A 7,769-nucleotide genomic window follows, 5' to 3' on the forward strand; every position below is an offset into this window, starting at 1 on the left:
TAAATTGGCACACATTTTTTTTTTAAAAATGCGACTTGTGTGTAGACAGATGTCAAATAAAATCAGTATGAAATTAGTTCTATAAAACCACAAAATGTAGAAAAAATTAATCTGTAGAAACCCAATCAGTTACACTTGCTTACGTATATCTTGTTGTCCCATGTGCAAAAACAAAAAAATGCTGTCCGTTTTGTCCAATGTGTCTCTCATCCCTGTCCACCTGTCTCCTTGTCATTTCTACTTTCACCCCTAATCCATTTACATTAGGGGTGTAATTACATACACAATACATTTCTAATCTTGTGTTTCCAGCATGCAAAACCTATGTGGAATACCTGCTGTCCGGCAGTGTTTGGATCTGTCCATCTTCAGTCAACAAGGCCGAATTCTTCTCAGCCTATTCTGCCCTCCAGGCTCTTGACTTCCTGGTCCTTAAAGAAACATGGATTTCCCAAGAAAATACTGCTTCTTCGGTTGTTCTCTCTTCATCTGATTATGTGTTTTTCCATAATCAAGAGCTTGTAGTTGCTACGGGCAGCTACTTGTTTCTTCAAATTGGAGATGCTCTCTCTTTCCTCTTGATCACCTACCCATCTCCTTCTGAATTCCATGCTGTCAATGTGACTTTTCCATTTCAAGCTTATTGTTGTCATCTATTGTCCGCCAGCTGCTCTTGGTTACTTCCTCAATGAGCTTGATATGCTGATTAGCTCATTCCTAAATGATGGCTCACCACTCTTATGATTGGGTGACTTAAACCTCCCAACATCTGCCTTGGAGTAATTTCTTTCCAATTCTTTTTTCCACTCCTTTCCTCTTTAGACCTCACCCTTTCATTATCAACTCCTCATCACAAAGAAGGCAATGCAATCAATCTAATCTTTACTAGTTTCAAGTTTCAAGGTTTATTTGTCAAATGCACCGAACAACACAGCATCATCCTGTACAATGAAAATCATATGACATGACACCCAACAAACTATGTAGTCAGAGTTAAGAAGAGTATATAAGCAAAAATATAGCTAGACAGGAAATAAAAATAAAATAAAGCAACAATATACATAACACTGTACACTAGCACCAATTTTAAAAGGAGTACTGTAAACTAGCAGCAATCTGGGTAGTATTTTGATAGAGCATTTTAAAAGAGCATAGAACATGAATATTTATATATTGCAAGTATGGCAGTGATATACATAACAATGTGACCTAGCAGCAATTGATGAGTTATTGAAATATTAGATACATATGAGTGCAATAAGCTTATGATAGTTGGCATAGCACACTAACTACGTAGTGAGAATTAAGAAGAAAATGTACACACAGCTTTAAATATATCAAGAGGATAACACGATCATATACATAACACTGTACATAGTAGCAGTTTAAAAAGAGTACTGTAGATAAGCAGCATAATTGATAGCGGTATTGAATATTGTAGAAATGGCAAGTATGACAATAATATACAGTGAGGGAAAAACTATTTTGATCCCCTGCTTATTTGATACGTGTGCCCACTGACCAAGAAATGATCAGTCTATAATTTTAATGGTAGGTTTATTTGAACAGTGAGATACAGAATAACAACAAAAAAAATCCATAAACTATATCGATTATAAATTGATTTGCATTTTAATAAGTGAAATAAGTATTTGATCCTCTCTCAATCTGAAGGATTTCTGGCTCCCAGGTGTCTTATATACAGGTAACGCTCTTAGATTAGTAGCACACTCTTAAAGGAAGTGGTCCTAATCTCAGTTTGTTACTGTATAAAAGACACCTGTCCACAGAAGCAATCAATCAATCAGATTCCAAACTCGCCACCATGCCCAAGACCAAAGAGCTGTCCAAGGATGTCAGGGACAAGATTGTAGACCTACACTAGGCTGGAATGGGCTACAAGACCATCACCAAGCAGCTTGGTGAGAAGGTGACAACAGTTGGTGTGATTATTCGCAAATGGAAGAAACACAAAATAACTGTTAATCTCCCTCAGTCTTTGGCTCCATGCAAGATCTCACCTCATGGAGTTGCAATGATCATGAGAATGGTTAGGAATCAGCCCAGAACTACATGGGAGGATATTGTCAATGATCTCAAGGCAGCTGGGACCATAGTCACCAAGAAAACAATTGGTAACACACTACGCCGTGAAAACCTGTAGCACCCGCAAGGTCCCCCTGCTCAAGAAAGCAGATGTACAGGCTCATCTGAAGTTTGCCAATGAACATCTGAATGATTCAGAGGAGAACTGGGTGAAAGGGATTTGGTCAGATGAGACCAAAATCAAGTTGTTTAGCATCAAGTCAACTTGCCATTTTTGGAGGAGGAGGAATGCTGCCTATGACCCCAAGAACACCATCCCCACCATCAAACATGGAGGTGGAAACATTATGCTTTGGGGGTGTTTTTCTGCTAAGGGGACAAGGTCACCGCATCAAAGGGGTCATGGATGGGGCCATGTACCGTCAAATCTTGGGTGAGAACCTCCTTCCCTCAGCCAGGACACTGAAAATGGGTCGAGGATGGGTATTCCAGCAAGACAATGACCCAAAACACACGGCCAAGGCAACAAAAGAGTGTCTCAAGAAGAAGCATGTTAAGGCCCTGGAGTGGCCTAGCCAGTCTCCAGACCTTAATCTCTTAGAAATTCTGTGGAGGGAGCTGAAGGTTCGAGTTGCCAAATGGCCTTGAAATCTTAATGACTTGGAGAAGATCTGCAATGAGGAGTGGGACACAATCCCTCCTGAGATGTGTGTAAATCTGATGGCCAACTACAAGAATCATCTGACCTCTGTGATTGCCAACCAAGTGCTAAGGGTTATGCCACCAAGTACTAAGACATGTTTGCAGAGGGGTTGAATACTTATTTCGCTCTTTAAAATGCAAATCAATTTATAAACATTTTTATATATTCTAATTTTTGTTGTTGTTATTCTGTCTCTCAATGTTCAAATAAACCTACCATTAAAATTATAGACTCATAATTTCTTTGTCAGTGAGCAAATATATAATATCAGCAGAAGATCAAATATGTTTTTTCCTCACTGTACATTGAAAAATAAAATTTAAACTAGCATCGATTTTAAATATTCTAATGTCCATTAAAGTATCTGAAAGGGCATCAGAGCATTTGGAATGTCTGTGTGTGTGATCACTATGATCATGTGTCAGTGTTACTGGTTGAGGAGCCTTATGGCCTGAGAAAAAAAAATAAAAAATATCTGGAAGTGTGTGCTCTGATGCTCTGGTAGAGTCTACCATACAGCAGTAGTGTGAACAGACAATAGCCTGGGTAGCTGTGATCTTTGATGATGTTCCGTGCATCGTGTATGGTAGATGCCTTGCAAGGAGGGAGATGGCAGCCAATGATGCGCTCCGCAGGGACTTGCGAATTGCAGTGGAGCAGCTGCCGTACCAGGCATTAATACAGCCTGAGAGGATGCTTTCAATGGTGCACCTGAAGATGTTGCTAAGAGTTTTTGCAGACATGCCAAATTTCTTGAGTCTCATCAGGAAGTATAGTTGTTTTTGGGCAGGGTCAGTGTAGAGGAGGTTGCCTATTCTCACAACCTGTGGTCGGCCGGTCAGGACGTCCAGGATCCAATTGCAGAGGGAGGTATTATGTCCCAAGGTCCTGAGCTTAAACAAGCTTGGCGGGCACAATATTGTTGAATGCAGAGCTGTAGTACACAAACAGCATCCTTACATGAGTTGCCTTTTTCCAGATGGGCAATGGCATCATCCGTGGATCTGTTGAGGCGGTATGCAAATTGAAAGGGGTCAAAGGTGTCAGGAAGGGTGGAGCAGATGTCAGTTCACTTCATGATGGTGGAGGTCAGTGCTATAGGGCGATAGTCGTTCAGGCAGGTAATGGAAGGATTCTTTGGTACAGGGATGATGGTGGTCTGTTTGAAGCAGGAAGGGTCTACAGACAGGGACAGGGAGAGGTTGAATATGGAGATGAAAATCTCCGCTAGTTGGTCAGCGCACCTCACGAGGACATCTACCCCAGGTGACTTTATGAGGGTTCCCGTTTTTAAAATCTCTCCTCAAGTCAGCTGTGGTTAGAGACAGAGTGCAGTTGTCCTGGTCCTCAGCAAGCCTTCCTGAAGGAATTGTGTTGGTCACCTCAAACTGAGCATAGAAGGTGTTGAGCTTGTCAGGGTGTAAGGCGTCATGACATACATCATTGCTATTTCTCCCTTCGTATTCTGTGATGTGTCGCTGTCCTCCCCACATGCGTCTGGGGTCAGAATTGTGGTAATTTGACTCCAATTTATCCCTGTATTCTCTTTTTGTATACCTGATAGCCTTCCGAAGGTCATATCTGGATTTCCTCCAGGTCCCCAGAGCTATAGGCAGTGGACCGTGCTCTGAACTTAGCACGGACATTACCATTAGCCCAGGGCTTTTGGTTAGGGAAAGTCCTGACAGTGACCCTCGGGATACATCATTGATGCACTTGCAGATATATGCTAAGACAGAGTCTGTGTATTCATCAGTCATGTTCCCATCGGATGCATCACAGAACATCTGCCAATCTGTTGTTTCAAAGCAGTCCTGTAGGGCAGTAATGGATTCCACATTCTAGGGTTGAACTGTCTGAGAAACCGTTTTTTTCTGTTTTAAAAATTGTCTGTGGGATGGGAAGAGCAAAATTGAGGTGTGGTCTGCTTTTCCCAAATGCAGGGTGGGGGATGGGGCATTCCGTATTTGTGAAAAACAATGGACAAGAGTCAGATCACCCTGGGTAAGAAAGTTAATGTGCTGGTGGTATTTGGTAAAATGTCCTCATATTTGCTCTATTAAAATCGTCAAACAACAATAGCAGCTGCCTCAGGGTTGGCATCCTTTCGGCCATTTATTACTCCACACAGGACTTCCAGTGCACCCGTTCTATCTGCCTGCAGGGGTATATAGATTGCAGTATCTTTACAGGCAGTAGCTCTATGTCTGGTGAACAATGTGTAGATAGCACTGCAACATCCGTTTCCCAGCGAGAGTTAACCATAATGCAGAGCCCTCCACCCTGACTCCAACGTTCTGTCCTGCCGGTGGATAGAAGAGACCGCAGGAGTGATGCATGAGTCTGGCACAGGCGGATCCAGCCATGATTCCACAAATGCTGGCACACAGCAGTTTGCAGTATCCCGTCGAAAGTTAATCCATGCATGTATTTCATCCATTTTATTGTCCTGGGATTCAACATTTGTGAGAATGGTCGGTAATGGTGAATTGCAGTATCTCATCCGAGATCTGCATAGGACACCGTCATGTTTGCCCCTCTTCTTTCTCTTCCGTCAGCGTTTTGGTTAACAGACCGGGGGCAGAACTGAAGAATTGCAGCAATCCCTCCGGTGAGTGTTGTAAAGGTCTGTGTCCAATGATGAACAAATATCCAAAGGTGCTTGTCGATTATACTGTATGAGTGACAATGCAGCATGAACAAAAATAAAAACAATAAAAACAAGATCTCACCACTACACATCTACAATTGTCTGACCACATCTTTGTCTCATTGTTTCTCTCTCCTCTAGCCCAAAACTGTTGGCCCCCTCCAATATTTTATGTTGCCGCAACACTTGACTGCTGTCTATGTAATGGAAGCTCTTTGCACTGCCCTAGCTAATTCTTTCTCCTCTATTCTCATCCTTGATCTCTCCACTGACTTTGACACTGTGATCCATAACATCCATACTTTCCACCCTCTGATTTAGACACCTCAGGCTCTGCTCACTCTTGGATCGCTTCCTACCTAGGAGACCTCTCCTACCAAGTGGAGAGGATGAGTGTCAGGCAGCCTCTTATTACTGGTGTTCGCCAAGGCTTGGTTCTTGGCCATCTCCTATTCTCTCAATACAATTAGTCTCTAAGCTCTGTCATATACTCACATGGTCTTTCCTATCACTGCTAGGCAGAAGATACCCAGGTGACAACTCGCGTCTCTGCGTTCCTGGCCAACATCTCAGCTGGGATGTCGGCAAAACGCCCTCAAGCTTAACCTTGACAAGATTGAGCGGCTTTTATATCCACTCCAGGACATGTCCGTCATGGTTGACAACTGCATAGTGTCCTCCTCCCAGAGTACAAAGAACCTAGGCACGACCCAAGATGTTCAGCTTTCCTAAGTTCTCCTATGTCACCACATTTCTTCGCAATCTACAGTGGCTTGAATCTGCTTCAAGGCTGTGGCTATTATAAACCCAGTCACAATTATTCTCTATCCTAGCACCTCAATGGTGGAACCAGCTCCCTTGGAGGCAGGTTAGCAGTCTCTACCTATCTTTAAAAAACAGCTGAAACTCACCTTTTCATGGAGTACGTAAAATAGTTCCACTGCCACCACCTCCGTCTCTGTCTTTTATGATGAATGATTATTATTTTAATGATCTTCTTTCCAGCATTGAACTTTGCCAATAACTAGTTTATTAGAATGCACCTACTAATAAATTGTGTGGTTGTTTCATCCAGCTCTTTTAATATGTACGCACCTAATGTAAGTTGTGTAGATATGAGCGTATGCTAAATTACTAAAATGTAAATGTAAAAATGGTATGAATATTTTCCAAAAGCACTGTATCAGTGAGAATCTCAATGATATCTATCAATGATATCTATTTCTAAAAGCCCAAATATTGTCACGTCATTTTTATCACTCTGTCTCATTTACATTTTTTTGATTTTTGAGTGTCCTTTAGCCCTAAAAATGCTCAGACAGGCCTTTTAATCCCACTGCTTGTACAAGCTATCATGACTTTCAAATGTTTCCTCACAGTGTGCAAATATTGTCTAGAAAACAGGGGAAACTATTTATTTTACTTAACTTTTAATCTAGGAGCAAGAAGTCAAATATTCGGACACAGGAAGCAATTATTTCAAAGCAAAACAACTGAACCAGTACCTCATGTAAAATGCCTTTGCATGTGACCTTGGCCAGAACCTTTCACTCAGGCCACCTTATGTGTAAGGTGAGAAGTTGAAAACCAAGCCTTGTCCTGTCACACGGGAAGCAGACAGCACAGGCAGATAAGAACTGTAATGACAAGTTGGGGGCTGAAGGGAAAGGTCAAGCGAAACCAAGATGTCAAACTGACACATCAGTCAGAGTCCCAGTCGGTCGGTCATGACTGCCTGTGTAGGTTGAGGGGTTGCCACAACACGAGAGAAATTATGGTATCAAACATGGCCTTCAGACAGGTATTTTGTCTGCAGTACGTTCCTTGAACTGTAGCTCAAGTTTCCCTCTTGAATATGACCACATTCAACAGTATATTGGGTTCTTACTATGTCACAGTTGAATTTGAGATGGCCCACTTGAGATGGCCCACACAGGTTTATAAGTAGCCCGACCTAATAGAGCAGCTTAAAGCCCTCTTGAGTAGTGCACTATCCAGGTGTGCCAAAGAACTAGGGCAAGGACAGTTTGGTAAATTAACTTTAAATAAATGGCAGTTAGTACTGTGTGTACTGTATATGAAGACATGCAGTACTATAATCTGTTTTTTTTCAGTAATAAAGTCCCTAACTTTAACTTAGATTACAAAACAGGGCTTTACAATGGGACTTGTAAAATCAGACCATATCTATATACATGTTAACCTGACACTCATATGCAACGTCTTCTCCCCAAGAGAAGGCAATACATTAGATAGAAATATTATTTGACTCAAATAACATGCCAATGGAGCAATGGAGGTAAAGGAGAAGGCGAGAAACAGACTTTCAAGGACAGAGAGGGATGGTGTCGCTTGCTCTTTTTTCCTAAG

This window comes from Esox lucius, chromosome 10, assembly GCF_011004845.1.
Source record: "Esox lucius isolate fEsoLuc1 chromosome 10, fEsoLuc1.pri, whole genome shotgun sequence".
Lineage (NCBI taxonomy): Eukaryota > Metazoa > Chordata > Actinopteri > Esociformes > Esocidae > Esox > Esox lucius.